We start from the raw sequence: 16,377 nt of genomic DNA on the forward strand, positions 1-16,377 counted from the left end.
CATCTTAGATTTGATAAATACAGTAACATAAACCTGTTGCTTTTGAGTTGATTCTAACTCACAGCAACCCTATCGGACAGAGTAGAACTGCCCCATAGGGTTTCCAAGCAGTGGCTGGTAGATTCGAACTGCCACCCTTTTGGTTAGCAGCCGAGCTCTTAATCACTGCACCACCAGGGCTCCACAGTAACATAGTGGCTTAGACTATCAGTCAGACAAACCTGAGATAAGTCCTCAATTTTCTATTTCTTATTACCTGTGAATCAGTGGACAAATTACTGCACATCCCTGAATTTTAATTTCCTTACCTTTTAAATGAAGATGTAAAAGAACCTATCATAGTGTTTTTTTTTTTAGTATTAAGTGGAATAACGCAGGTAAACGACCTTAGCATAATGCCTAGCACGCAGAAAGGACTCTATAAATGTTAGCTCCTGCTATTATTACAGTGAAAACTGTGAGAGCTGGAACTCGACAGAACTGCCTCATTTTTCCATGTCTCACAAGTTTTCCATCTTCGACAGGGTACAGTTTACCTCTTTTCTATCGCTCTCTCTTTGTGGAAAATATTTGACTTTTCCTTCTCTGACAGGTTTCTGCCTTACTGAAGCTTTCATAAGTCTTCCTGTATGGGCAAGCCTCAAAATTTTGGAGGTTGAGTATTCTTAACTGTCAAGTTGAATCTAACATTTCCTGCCTGGTATCATAGGGATGTTCTGATGTTCAAACGCAATAACGACAAAAGCATGAATTGATAAACTGCTATACAAACATGCCATCATTACTTGCAATTATAGTAGTAATTGGTGCTGTGAAGCAATGTGGATGCTGCCTCTCACGGTCATAAGCATCTGGGTAAAGAAAGGGTTTACTACTTGGGTTTAGGCAGAGGTTGAAAGAAGAGATTTAAGCATTTCTTGAGGGATAGAAGAGGAGAAACTGGAATTAGATCAACTCTAAGGTCACTTCCATCTGTAAGATTTTTTGGAATTGAATTATCAAGATGTAGAGTATGTCAAGATGGTGGAATGTGTCGAGACAAAGGAATGTCTAGCAGGCAAGTACTTGGCTGTTGATGGAACTACAACTTTTGTTACTGTTGTCAGTTGCCACTGACTCAGCTCAGACTCATAGCAACCCACGTACAACAGAACAAAACCTTGCCTGGTCCTGTGCCATCTTCACCATCCTTAGAACGCTCAAGTCCATTTTTCTGGCCACTGTGTACTTTGAGTGCTTTCCAGCCTAGAGGGCTTATCTTCCAGCAGTATATAGGACAGTATTCTGCTGAAATCCACAGGGTTTCAATTGGCTAATGTCCAGAAGCAGATCTCCAGGCCTTTCTTCCTATTCTGTCTTACTCTGGAAGCTCTGCTGAAGACTGTCCACCATGGCTGACCCTGCTGGTATCTGAAATACTGGTGGCAGAGCTTCCAGCATCACAGCAACATTCAAGCTACCACAGTACAATAAACTGATAGACAGGTGGTGGCTACAACCTTCAGATCCTTGATTTTTATTTTCTTGGCCTCAACTTCTCCTCTTCTACAACCTCACCAACTTTTACACCCTAAATTCCATCCTTATCCTTTCTCCCAGGACCTACAATTTCTACTGCCTTTCTCTGTCCCAAATATATCTAGTGCTGGCATTGGTGAGAAACCTCTCAGTTTGGTATTTTGTTTCCCTTAATTTTTCAGAGGGTTTGGGAGTAGGATGGAGGAAGAACTATTGATTTTGGCATTAATTCTCAAATTAGAATTGCAAAAGTGATTTAGGCCTTGTTTCCTCTCTCACTGGCCAGTCTGGCAAATTATTCTACCCTCTGCCTCCCTTGAAATACTTCCTATGGTGAATAGGATCCGTCATAGACTTTTGATTCCTGAAATCTAAAACCTTCACAAATATATTTTTCTTAGCAGATGAGGAACTTTGAAAAATTACAGCATGCCAGACGGGTTTAAACAATTCATCTGGTATGTTGAAGCTAATTAGACATGCAACATAAACACAGCCATGATAAAGATGTACAGAAGAGGCATTTTGCAAACAATATGACTACAAAATCCTACATCTGATCAAAAAATGTTTAAAAAGAAACAAGGCTGTGCCAAGATTATTTTCCAAAGTCCATTATTTATAGTGTGATATCTGCAGAAAGAGCCAAGTCACTGAGGAGCTTGATGTTACAGTGAATGACTCAAGCTAAACACGAAATGATTAGGAGCTCAGGGGGAAGGCAGCAGGCCTTCACTGGGTCTTGTTGTCCTTGGCTGTTAGGTTGTGAACTTTGAACTTTTCTCCACATTTGGCTCCTTCTGTAGGCACCTCACCTTGCATAAATAACTTCTGAGTTTTATTTCTGGGATGTCCTAAGATCTTGATTGATTTTTCCTTTAGGCTTGTGTTTCAGGAGACGAAGAAGCCAATCTTACATAAAAAAGCAGTAAGTTTTGGAAGAATCAATGATAAATATTTCCAGGTCTGTGTGGATACATTGATATGTTTTATGAAGTTGAAGCAACGATGGACAATTCATTCATTCAAAATTTATACATCAAGCAGTTTCTATATGTAAGGACAGGACTGTGGAAGATAACAAGATGAATGAGATAAATTCTGGCCTTGTAGAACCCACTGCAAGAAAGTCAAGACATTTATAACATTAACTATAATAAGGGCCAATGATCACTGTCGATTTCAAGCAGAAAAAGCAAATACCTCTCTCCCTTCCTTTTCTTTTTAACATATTAACACTTAATGGGAGATGTAATCCCAGGGAAGTAAGAATGAGGAAAAAAATTGCTAAGATACAACAATTTTTTCCCTGCCTCATTCCATCTATTCTACCTCCAGAGCACACTGGTACATATGCGTACCACATAACATTTATAAAAACCCATCATACATAACAAAAAATTACTAACCCGCAATGATTCAGCATGTATTCCATTAGTGAAAAAACACTGCATCACAAAAAAAAATCACAAACATAAAATAATTCAATAATGAAAGTGTTAAGTACCAACTATATGTTAAGGACTGGTAGCTCTGATCCTTTATATTCATTTACACTTAAGTAATTCCTGGTCTATAACCTGAACAAACTGAAGGGTTAAAGTGAGAGTAAGTTTAAATACAAAGTCTAGGAGAATTGTATCTATTTCAAGTTGGTTTTGAGATTAGTTACTTTAGTACAAATTTAAATTACACATAATCTGATTCTAAATGTGTTTACAATATATTTATGCTCCATATTTAAAATGGATTCTCAGGAAATCTGAAACCATTCTCCCACAAAAGGACACACTCAAATTGACGCTATAAAATATATACTGAGAATGACAAAGAAAAATTCACCTTGGTGTGAAAACTCAGAAATAAAAACCATAAATCCTAATATTTACACATAGGAAAAATTTGATAAAAATGTAGAATAATAAGTATAGTTTTTTTTCACTAAACTCATGCTGCTTTAATAGTTTATTCTCTACAACCAGTAAAACAGTAAGGAACACATCTAATGCAATATTAAAATGAGGTAAAAATTACTTACTGTCATGGACTGAACTGTGTCCCCCAAAAATATGTGTATCAATTTGGCTAGGCCATGATTCCCAGTATTGTGTGACTGTCCACCATTCTGTCATCTGATGTGATTTTCCTATGTGTTGTAAATCCTATCACTATGATGTTAATAAGATGGATTAGAAGCAGTTACGTTGATGAGATCTACAAGATTAGATTGTGTCTTAAGACAATCTCCTTTGAGATATAAAGACAGAAGTCAGCAGAGAGACAAGAAAGCAGTGCCAGGAGCAGAGCACTTCCTTTGGATCTGGGTCTCTGCACTGAGAAGCTCCTCAGTCAGGGGAAGATTGATGACAAGGACCTTCCTCCAGAGCCGACAAAGAAAGAAACTCTTCCCCTGGAGCTGATGTCCTGAATTTGGACTTGTAGCCTACTAGACTGTGAGAGAATAAATTCCTCTTTGAATTAAAAGCCATTCACTTGTGGTATTTCTGTTATAGCAGCACTAGATAACTAAGACACTTACTAAACCCCAAAATTCTAATTCTCTGAATTTCTATAATAGGTTAAACACCATTTTTTTCAAATATTGCCTCTTCCTTATTAGAACTTACGTTGGACCTTCTCGTCGCAGCATCTATGTCTTTTCTTATTTGTGTATGCCATCATTTTGGGTAATTATGTAATTTCTTCACATCCAGCCTCTAGTTAACTATTTCTTCCTTCAACAGGTTTTAACCTGCTGATTACTTCACTCTTTAATTTTTATTTTTAATTATTGTAATTTTCAATTTAATACTATTTCCCCCAAATATCTTTCCTAAAATTTCTGCAATCCTGTTTTCTTTATTCAGTGATTTACTTCTGAATTCTCCCAGCATATTTAGTTGCTTTTACTGAGAGGACTGTTCTCAGTATCTAGATCACCATGGCTTGCCTTCTTGTATAACTCCAGGGGTGCCATTTATATCATATTCCATGTAAAATTATATCCCTTAATTGGTGCTCCTGGGAGCCATTCACATAACAGAAAATGTAGATGGTTGTGATACTTGCATGGAGCACAAAATAAAAGCTACCTCCTAGAATTGTGTAGGACCCTGTGTTCCCAGAAAAATAAGCCTAGGTACATGTACACAATGGATTCTTATTTTTATGTCACAGGTGAGAATAAGGAGGCTTAGAAAGATTCAGGTACTTGATCAGAGTCATATAGTCAGTAAGTAATGAGCCAAGATTTGCAAGCTAACTTGATAGACTCCGAAGTGCATATTCTTCGCACCATCCCACACTGACCCAATTACTATGGGTTGATTTCTGCTCTCTCGGCCTAGGGTAGTCGGCAGGTTAGAGCATCCTGCTAAGAAAGTCAAGGGCAGGGATTCAATACCCTAGTGAGACAGAGCATTTCATTCTGCCCCATCGTCACAGGCCTCCTCAACCTTGGTTGACCATTTAGCAAATGTCTGCTCTTTGTCCCCACACAGCAGGCCTAGAGCTCCATCAGCAGAAATCCATCATCCAGTGTGGGAAAATTTCATTAGGAGTGTCATTCTTATGTAAATTTCTCCAAATGCCGCCTTTTTCAACTCATTGAATTTCTGGAAATAAAGTTTAATGATGTTACTAAAACTCAGCCCAGAAATGAACTACTCTTTAAAAAAAAATTTTTTTTAAGCCTTTAGGTTATACAGGGTAGTTTCTGTTTCTGTCATCCCTAGAACATAGCAGCACAATATTTCTAATAGCACTCAGCATCAAACTGAAAAAGGGGACACATTTGGATCAAAGACAGCTGGACTGACTTCCTTTGCTCGTTCCTTCCTTCCTCCCTCATTTCCCCTTCCTTCTTCTCTCTCTCCTGTTTTCCCTCCCCATCTCTTATCCCCCCATTCTATCTCTCTCAAATTTTACCTACTAAATGTCAGGTCCTCATGGGGCTTATCATGTAGCGTGGCAGTGAGGAGCCAGAAAAGTTAAAAAAAAAATTAGTATAAAAAAGGTACTTTTCAGACAGTGATAAGGAATAAAAGGAAATAAATCAGGCAGATGAAATATAGAGAAATTGGGGCACAATTAATTTAAATAGAGGGGTTGCTACTCAGAGGAGGTGACCTGAAGGATGAAAGGCATCTGCCTGCAAAGAGCTACAGCAAAAGCCTTCCTTCCAGAAAGAAGAGCCAATGCATAGCTCTGAGGTAGGAAGAAGAAACCAAACCCATTGTGGTCAAGTTGATTCCAACTGGCTTGGCTTATTTCGTTCAATGAGTAGATAAAGAATGGTGGGCTGAGGCATGGAGGCAATGGGGAGAGGGACCTGGGATGAAGTCAGCGAGGTTTGCAGGGTTATAGCAGGTAGCCTTGTATGCAAGGGCCCTGGGTTTGAGTTCTAATGTGAGTACCTGGGAAGCTATTGGAGGATTTTAAACAGGAAGTGACATAGGTTGATTTATACTCTTCACAGATCACCAAGTGCTGCTATGCCAATTTTTTTTTTTTTTACATGATGTTGTAGGGCAAGAGTAGAAGGCGGGAGATGAGGTAGGAGTATCCTTAAGAGCCCAGGAGAGAGGATAACGGATCCAAGGAGAGGGGTGGCCTTGGAGATGGAGAGAACAGAGTGAATATTGTGTGCACTTTGAAAGTACAGCTGATTGGATATGGTGTGTGAGGGAGAGGGAATGATCAAGGATAGCTGAAGGTTTTGTCATTTCTTTTAGTTGCCATTAGAGCTAATTCTCAGCTGAAAGAAGCAACTGTTAAGTAACGCAACTGAGAGATCCTGGTAAGGTAAGAGCAGGTTATCCAAAAGGAACTGTTGCAGGACAAGGAAGAAACTACCCAGACTGTTAACAGGAAGCTAGAATTCTAAAGACCTACGATGGCATCTACCTTCCAGGAGATGAACGTTGTCACTAGAGCCTTGCTACTTCAAATGTGGTCTGGGGACCAGCAGCCCTGTATCGCCTGGTTGGAAATGCAGAATCTCTGCTGTTCCCCACTCCAGACCCACTGAATCCAAATTTGCATTGCACCAAGATTCCCAGGTGATTCATGTGCACTCTAAGCTTTGAGATGTAGCAGTAAAGAGAGTTTCCAACTAATTGGAGATCAAGTCCTTTGTTCTGAGAAATAGACAAAGCCACCATGGTTATTTAGTGGCCTTAAAAAATAGACTGCTTTCCCTGAAACAACAATAAATACTAAACACAAAACAATAAACGTAGCAGCTAGAAGCTTGCTTCAAACCACCCTACTTACCAGATTTCCTTCCCTTTCCAGTGGTCTTGCTTTCCCTGTTATTTTAGTAATTGCACACTAGAGAATGGAAATCTGCACAAATCTGGTTAGCAAGCTCAGGGGCTTGTGGTCAGGAATACTGTGCACCAGTTATATTTTAAAGGAAACATTACTTTCTTCAATTATAAATAGAGGTCACAGCAATTTCTGCACAGACCCCTAAATGTTTTATGATGTTTTTAATGAAAAAAAGGCAAAGAAGCCAGCACTTCAATATATCACACACACCAAAGCAGCAAAAAATTATAATAAAAATCTATGTATTCAACTTCGTTTTCAACTGGCAATGAATCTATTGAGAATGGAACCATTTAGATATATATTTGTATATGCATATATATACACACATATATACATGTAAACACACAAACATATACATATATATTTATATATACTTATACCATATATTTTATGCAAATAACGCATGCCTTCTACGTTTGTTTGCCAATCGTGCCCTCCCCGTGAAGTATTTTCATAAGCGCCACTATGCTAATATTTTTTTATATGATGTTGTAAAAGGAAAAAAAAAGCATAGTGTGCTTGCATAAAAATACGGTATACGCATATACATGTACATACATACACACATATATAAAAACCAAAGCTGTTGCTGTCAAGTCAATTCTGACTCATGGTAACCCTACAGGACAGAGTAGAACTGCCTCATAGAGCTTCCAAGGAGCAGCTGGTGGATTTGAACCCCTAGCCTTTTGGTTAGCAGCCAAGCTCTTTACCACTGTGCCACCAGGGCTCCACATGTGCGTGTGTGTGTGTGTGTGTGTAATTTCTTACTTGAGTTCAGGGGAACCTCATTGAGAAGGGCACCTCCCCCAAAATCTGGGTTTCTTTCCTGGAGAAGTCACCTAAAAGCTGAACACAAAAGCCATGTTTAAAAACTAAATCAAGATGTTTTCCAGAGCAGTGGTGCTGATATCACTGTATTGGCTTACACAGGGCTATTAATCAAAGGTTGGAGAGATCTACAGTTCAATTCACGTAAACAAGTATTTATTGAACAAGTATTTATTGAACGGATAGTACTTAGGTTTCTTTGAGTTAACGTACATATAGAGCTACTGAAAGTTGCTGATAGAGAGGTCTCCCATTGTCAATTTCCAAGACAAAAGGAATGAACTTGCCTCAAAACTTAAACGCTCATGACTACCAAGCTTTAGTCATATTTTTTGAGTATTAAATGTATTGGGTCTTCTTTTTCCTTTGTTTTCAAATATCTAAAATCTAGTGACACTGTTTAAATGCCCCCTCCTCAGAGGAGTCTTTCCTGACCACTCAACTGAAAGTTGATGTTTTCCTGTTATTCTCTCTCATATAACCTAGTTCTTTCCTTTTATGAGATTAATACATGTTATTATTTTATTTTGTGTGTCTTTACTTGTTTGAGCTCTGTCTTCCCCATTAGACTAGTCCTCTTTACTCTCCACTGAGTACCATCTAACTAGCAGAGTACCCTCCTAGGCAAACAATAAATACTTGTTGAATGAACACACATACATATTAACAAACAAGAATGCTCCTTAGAAGCGAGGATAGCAAGATTTTGGCTAGCTTACTTTTGACATGTCATCAGGAAAGACCAATTGTTAGAAAAGGACATCACGGTTGGTAAAGCAGAAGGTCAGTGAAAATGAGAGAAACCCTCCATGAGATGGATTGACACAATAGTCTCGACAATAAACTCAAACATACCAACAATCATGAATATGGCGCAAGATGGGGCAACTTTTCATTCTGTTATACTTGGAGTTGCTATTAATCAGAGCCGATTCGACAGCAACTAACAACAATGCAAACTAATGAACCTCCCATTAAACTCATCTGCCTTCTACTTTATTAACCAAATGATATGTATTTCAAAGAAGAAATCTGAAAAGACCTATGTAGAAAATGCATAAGGAAGGTAGAGAAAGGTGAGGCCATGGAACTGGGCCCGATTTGTAAACAGACCACAGTATAACTGCAGCTAGACTGACACCAGATATGAGGCAAATAAAACCAATATGCCACAGATAAGGAACATAAATCAAACAGAAAGAGAAAGCAATACCTCAATCTAAAGTTGTCTCCAGGTCAAAATCTCAAAGCTACATTTCAGTGTATAAGTTTAACAGGTTCACAAGTGGCAAAACAGAAGTTTGGGGAAATATTTAGAAAAATTTCTGAATCAGTCAATTGTATTTCAAGGGGAAAAAAATTCTATAATGGTCAATTTAAATTTCCAAATCTATTATGCCTGTAAAGGATGTGAAGAGAGGCTCTCATGTACATTCCATAAAATTCCCAGTATAGTATCAAATCCCTATTAATTTGCTAAATGTACTTTTTCATTATAAATGTAATAGACCCATTAAAGACAATTCAGCAAACAGATAAAGGGCACCACCCATAATCTCTAACACATCCAGAGGTCACAGATTAACTGATGATGGTAAAAACAGATAGCAAAATAAATTCTATCTTCTAGTCAATGATTTCATATACTTATCTGCCAGGATTACGAGCAGGATCCAAGTGCTCATATTTTGCAAGAGAGGAACAGAATGCATCCAGGATAAAAAGAAAAGCTTAATTTATAGTATATATATTATCTAACTTTCCACAAATTTGATTGCTAAATGATCAGAATTCTGGAACTAGAAGAGACTTCGTAAGGCCATTTATCCAATTACACTGACTAAGCTTGAAGTCTTCCAAATTTCTCTAGCCTGATTTGTAACTGACACTGTAACAGACAATTATTAGTTTCCAAAGTACCACAAAGTGGGGTGGCTTATAAGAACAGATATTTATTGTTTCAGAGTTCTGCAGGCTAGGAGTCCAGGAACCAGGGTGTCATCAGGGGCCATGCTCTTTCTGAAGGCTCTAGGGGAAGATCCTTTCTCGACTCTCCCAGCTTCTGGCTGCAGCACGACTCCATTTCTGCCTCCATTTTCACTCGGCCATCTCCTTTCTGTGCATCCTTGTTTGCTTCTTCTCTTCTATAAGAACATCACTCATATTGGACTAGGACCTACCCGACTCCAGTATGATCTCATGTTAATTGATAACCTCTTCAAAGACTATTTCCAAACAAGCTCATATTCAGCAGTACTGGGTGTTAGAACTTCAGCTTATCTTTATTGTTTCTGGAAAACAATTCAATCCATAAGATCGACTTCTTAACATCCGTTCCACTCCCCTCTGAGTGCTGGCAATATGGTTTGAAGAATTTACCTCTACTAAAGGGGTATGTCAGATTCTTCAAAAGGCATCCTTAGCATTGACTGGTTCAGGACTGATATATTCTGGCCAGTAAGTATGAGAAGATGTTTGCTATAGACTTTTTGGAAAGTTCTAGAGAAGCTACAGGAACTAAGCTTTGCCGATAGGCATGTGAAGAACCAACCTTAAAACTAAAACAACATTATAGATGGTAGATGAGGGAGATGAAAAAACAAAAACAAAACAAAAACAACAAAACAAATCCTAAATCCTTAATGACACAGTTGAATAGATGGATTACAAACACCAAGCCTATGGCTGTAAGTGGAGTGAATGAGAAGAAGCCAGGATATTAGTGGGTGGTGGCTACTCCTTGTTGCTTTTCACAGCTATTAGAGGAAAGAGATGACCTCAGAGAAGAAGTTTCTGGTTTGCAAGAAGAGATAGAAGGGAATGAAGGCAGTCTAGAAATTGGGTGTCTTTTAGGAGCCCTGGTGGTACAGTGGTTAAGAGCTTGGCTGCTAACCAAAAGGTCGCAGTTCGAATCCTCCAGCTGCTCCTTGGAAAACTTATGGGGTAGTTCTACTATATCCTATAGGGTCGCTATGAGTTGGAATTGACTCGACAGCAACGGGTTTAATTTCTGTTTTTTTTTTCCACATGATTAGAAAAGGCAGTAAGGCTGTTGCTTTCCCTCTGAAGTCTAATATTTCAAGTAGTCTCAATATAGCCACGATTAACAAGAAAGAGACATGACTAGAGCATGGAAACAAAGAAATAAAGAAGGAAGAGGAACTATGTCTAGCAAAGAACATTGGGTTTAGTTACCGGCACCAAGAAGTGCTGGATACAAATAGTTAAGAAGCCTACTATGATTTTGAGGAAATTGTATTGTCAAAGAAACCATAGGAGTGGCCTGCAAAAGCCTGTGACTATTCAAGCCCTAAAATTAACTCACAGTTCCCAAAATGACATCAGCAGAAACCAAATTGTGAAACATCCACTACAGTGTCTACATCAGAAGAAGCTATGGCAGAAAATGGGCAAGTTAAGGGCCTACCAAATGATAGAGCCAGAGGCTACAGAAAATAGTGGGCAAGGGAGTTTTACTCAGAGAACAGAACTGGGCTAATTAAGGAACCCCAACAGTCCACTGCCAGGTCAAGAAATTCCCAGTGCCTGTGTAAGAGAACTCCATCGTTAACCATTTTTCCTTTATCTGACATTTTAAAAATAGTTATAATGTCCTTATCTTACCATTGTATATCACGTATTTGTATGTGTGTGTTGGAGAGGGGGGTGACTAGATAACTTGTCTTTCTTTATATAGATGTCCAGACCATGAGGAGTACCTCCAGACCAGGGCTTCTGAACCTGTTGGTTCCAGTTGGAACCCCTGCTGAGAATTTGCATTTCTAACAAGTTCCCAGGAAGTTATACATAAGAATCACCTGGGGATCTTGTTAAAATGTAGATTCTGATTCAGTATATCTGGGGTGGAAATGCAAATTCTCAGCAGGGGTTCCAACCAAACTGAACCAGTTCAAAGCCCTGCTCCAGACCGGATGAAAACAAGTTAGGACTGTCACAGATCCTGAATTTGAGTAACTGGATGGGAGACTTTTTGTCGATGGGGAAAGGGAGTGTTTATTATGTGGGAAGAAGGGTATTCACAGAGGTTCAGTGAACTGATGGGTGGACTGTAGCAGAGACTTAGCTGTCTACCCAAATCCATTCTCCCATCTTCTGTAGTACTAGGCTCATTGTCTGAGACATGATCAGCCAGTTACATTATATTTCCCAGTCTCCCCTGCCATTGCTTATGACCATCTGACTAAGATTTCACCAATGGAATGTGATCAAAGAGATACGGAAGCATTAGGTGGGAACCTTCAAGAGAGTAGGCCTGCCTTCTTCTTACTCTCCTTTCCTTTCCCACAGCCTGAGAATGGACATACTTGAAAGGCAGCTTTAACTATGCATTCTGCACACAAGAATGCCCCAGGGCAGAGGTACCCAAACTTTCTTACTTCATGACACCTTAGTCTACATAGTTTTTTTCATGGTGCTCTTAGGCCAAAAGAAATATCTGGCAATTCCATTTCAAAGGGGTTAGGTCCAAAACATTTAAATATGTATGTCCTAGCAATTTTGTAAGCCTTTAAAAAATACTAAACAAACTGAGAACTACTTTATTTTCTTCTTAAATAACCATGATTACTTACTAGTGAGATTTAGGCATTTGTTGAGCATTGTACAACTTTTCAAATACCACCAGCCTCATCTCCTATTCCACATTGATTTTCAGACAGTATTTATTTCTTTTATCACAGCCAACTGCTGGAAAAACAGCTTTGCAAAGAGATGACATCATCAAAAGAAATGTAGTGTGATCCGATGTTGAAACTGATCTATTTCATTTGCATATTGGGTTTCTTTGTTGCAACAATTAGCATTATCCTTAACAATACATGGACTAAACTCGAGGGTGGACTTCAAAGAACCACACAAAAAAAATCATGCTAGACCAGACTGTGGCATGAGTGTACGTAGCACACTATCTCCTTATTACGGCTGGACTAAGATGAATGAGGAAGAACGTGGCAGGTACTCTCTAGGATGTAACTCTGTAAAGAGCACGTTGAAACTTCAAATGGCCTCCAAACACCTCAACTGCTATCCTCCCAGAATGTTCAATCTTCAGGAATCAGTAGAAATTAAATAAATTCCTACTTATCTGGTAATTCTACAAGTATTTACTAAGTACCCATTATGTATAAGTTACTGCAGGATACTAAGATAAATAATGAAATACACAGTAGCACTCCACAGAATACTCAGTTGTTATTCTTGGTAAACTGTTCTTCGAAGAAGAAATCCATATGTCCTTGAGAAATCGGTTTCTAACGTATCACTAAGGTAAAAATCAAGTGTTCACTGTTTTTATCATCATACTCAGAAAAAATAATAGATTTGTGTGATTAGACATTTTTCTTATGGACCATGTTCTTTGTCTATTTGTGGTGGTTCTTCACACATTGATTAGCTGTGCTGTTTCATTATGTTTTCAACAATTAAAGTTGAGCCAAAGGAGCTACTCTTTAAGTAAAATTAAACATGAACCTAGAGATTCTGAGAGCTAAAAGGAAGATGAGCAATGATCTTTATTGCTTCCCTGATTTATTCCAGGCAGTCTTAAGTTCTCTCTTGGCTCCTCCTGATAAGCTTAAATCATTTAACACAGCAAGCCAAGAATACACTTTCCTCCCTTCTCCACATGGGGAACTCAGCCCTGTCCATCAAGCCTTAAGTCAAACATTGGCTATCTTCTCATTGTAGCCTTCCTGACCAACTCTCAGAAGAAGGGATCCCTCCCTTCTTCAGGCTCCCCAAGCATTTCAAACACAAAGACATGAATTTATATGTATGTATTTGCTACAACAGTGTACTTCTGTTGTGGCACTTTTCAAATTATATAATCATTTTTGGCTGTTGTATTTAGGGGTTGGCCAACTTTTTCTGTAAAGGATAAGACAGCTGATGCTCTAGGCTTTATGAGCCTTACAGTCTCCATCACAACTACTAAATTTTGCCATTGTAATGATAAAGCAGCCATAGACAATATGTAAATGATTGGCTGTGGTTTTGTTTTAGTAAAACTTTGGCTGTAGAGCAGATTTGGCCAAAGGGCAATAGTTTGGAGACCCCTGATCTGAATCTTGAAGACAAGAAGCCCCATATTGCTCATGAAGTCTCCCCATGTTATTTATCTTCGTGGAATATGCTGAATCCCCTTAACCCCTTTCCCAACATTCTGTGGGAATCTCTGAACAACAGAATCCATTTTCTGACTAAAGATTTCTGGAAAGGGCTTTAGTTAACAGTATACAACTCACATCCCATGCAAAGTGGGAACTACATGTTTAAGAAATCACACTCGATTGGGTACACAGATGGTTTCCTTTGGCCTACAGTGCTGACATGTGCAGTGTTGTGTATCTCAATTGATTGTTAATATTTTAAAATAGAGATATTCAAATTTCTAAAAAGACTATTTCCTGCTCTTCTTGACAACCTGGAAGGCCTTCTCTGGGTCCACCTTCTCTTATGGTGACAGTTGGATCTGAGTAGCAACTCTCTCCTTTAAAAGGAGAGTGTCATTTCCAGTTTTCTGCAGTCATCACTACTCTCTATTGTCTCTCCAACACTGAATCTGAGTATCAGTTGCCATTTATCTTCTCACACCTGTCCAACTTCTTTCATTGTATTACCTGTCTAGTTAATGTTACCATTTGGGTTAGCAACTCTTGATATACCAAAAAAAAAAAAAACCCGTTGCTGTTGAGTTGATTCCAACTCATAGCAACCCTATAGGACAGAGTAGAACTGCCCCATAGAGTTTCCAAGGAGTAGCTGGGGGTTAGAACTGCTGATCTTTTGGTTAGCTGCCAAGCTGTTAACTACTGTACCACTAAGGCTCCAACTCTTGATATAAGCATTAAGGATTTTTTTTCTTGTACCTATTCATATTTTATTCTTTTTCTACACACTCAGGGGAGGCATACCAGTTTCTGTGATTCAAAAACTTTGTAACTCTATGTCCTGATGTTGGGAAGGGCCCACAATCCTTATTGCACTAATCAAACCATCTCTTCTTTCCTCCAGCGCTAGTCGTGTCTTCTGACTGTTCACAGTCTCAGATGTTATCTCATTTAATACACCTATCAGATTTTTCTTTAAAGAAAATGCACATGATCATTTACTTTTTAATGATAAAATATAGGCACCAGCTAATGAGCATTTTAAGCCCTATTATAAAGTCTGTCAGTTTGTCCTACTGAGGGGGCTTGCATGTTGCTGTGATGCTGGAAGCTATGACACCATTATTCAAATACCAGCAGGGTCACCCATGGAGGACAGGTTTCAGATGAGCTTCCAGACTAAGACAGACTAGGAAGAAGGACCTGGTGGTCTACTTCTGAAAAAAATTTGCCAGTGAAAACCTTATGAATAGCAGCGGATATTGTCTGATATAGTGCCAGAAGATGAGCCCCTCAGGTTGGAAGGCACTCGAAAGATGACTGGGGAAGAGCCGCCTCCTCAAAGTAGAGTCTACCTTAATGATGTGGATGGCGTGAAGCTTCTGGGACCTTCATTTGCTAACGTGAGAAGACTCAAAATGAGAAGAAACAGCTGCAAACATCCATTAATAATCAGAGTGGAATGCACAAAGTATAAGCCTAGGAAAATTGGAAATCGTCAGAAATGAAATGGAATGCATAAACATCGATATTCTAGGCATTAGTGAGCTGAAATAGACTGGCATTGGCCATTGTGAATCGGACAATCATATGGTCTACTATGCTGGGAATGACAACTTGAAGAGGAATGGCATTGCATTCATTGTCAAAAAGAACATTCCAAGATCTATCCTGAACTACAACACTGTCAGTGATAGGATAATATCCATATGACTACAAGGAAGACCAGTTAATACGACTGTTATTCAAATTTATGCACCAACCACTAAAGCCAAAGATGAAGAAACTGAAGACTTTTACCAAGTTCTGCAGTCTGAAATTGATCAAATGTGCAATCAGGATGCACTGATAATTACCGGTGACTGGAATGCAAAAGTTGGAAACAAAGAAGGATTGGTAGTTGGAAAATGTGGCCTTGGTGATAGAAATGATGCCAGAGAACGCATGATAGAATTTTGCAAGACCAACGACTTCTTCACTGCAAATATCTTTTTTCAACATCATAAACAGCAACTATACATATGGACCTCGCCAGATGGAATACACAGGAATCAAATTGACTACATCTGTGGAAAGAGATGATGGAAAAGCTCAATATCATCAGTCAGAACAGGGCCAGGGGTCGACCGCGGAACAGCCCATCAATTGCTTATATGCAAGTTCAAGGTGAAGCTGAAGAAAATTAGAACAAGTCCACGAGAGCCAAAGCATGAACTTGAGCATATCCTACCTGAATTTAGAAACCATCTCAAGAATAGATTTGATGCATTGAACACTAATGACCGAAGATCAGACAAGTTATGGAATAACATCAAGGAAAGTATACAAGAAGAAAGCAAGAGGTCATTAAAAAGACAGAAAAGAAAGATTAAAATGGATGTCAGAAGAGACTCTGAAACTTGCTCTTGAACGTCAAGTAGCTAAAGCAAAAGGAAGAAATCAGTCAAAGAGCTGAACAGAAGATTTCAAAGGGCGGCTCAAGAAGACAAAGTAAAATATTATAATGACATGTGCAAAGACCTGGAGTTAGAAAAGCAAAAGGGAAGAACACACTTGGCATTTCTCG

The sequence above is a fragment of the Trichechus manatus genome, unplaced genomic scaffold (genome assembly GCF_000243295.1).
Source record: "Trichechus manatus latirostris isolate Lorelei unplaced genomic scaffold, TriManLat1.0 scaffold00049, whole genome shotgun sequence".
NCBI lineage: Eukaryota > Metazoa > Chordata > Mammalia > Sirenia > Trichechidae > Trichechus > Trichechus manatus.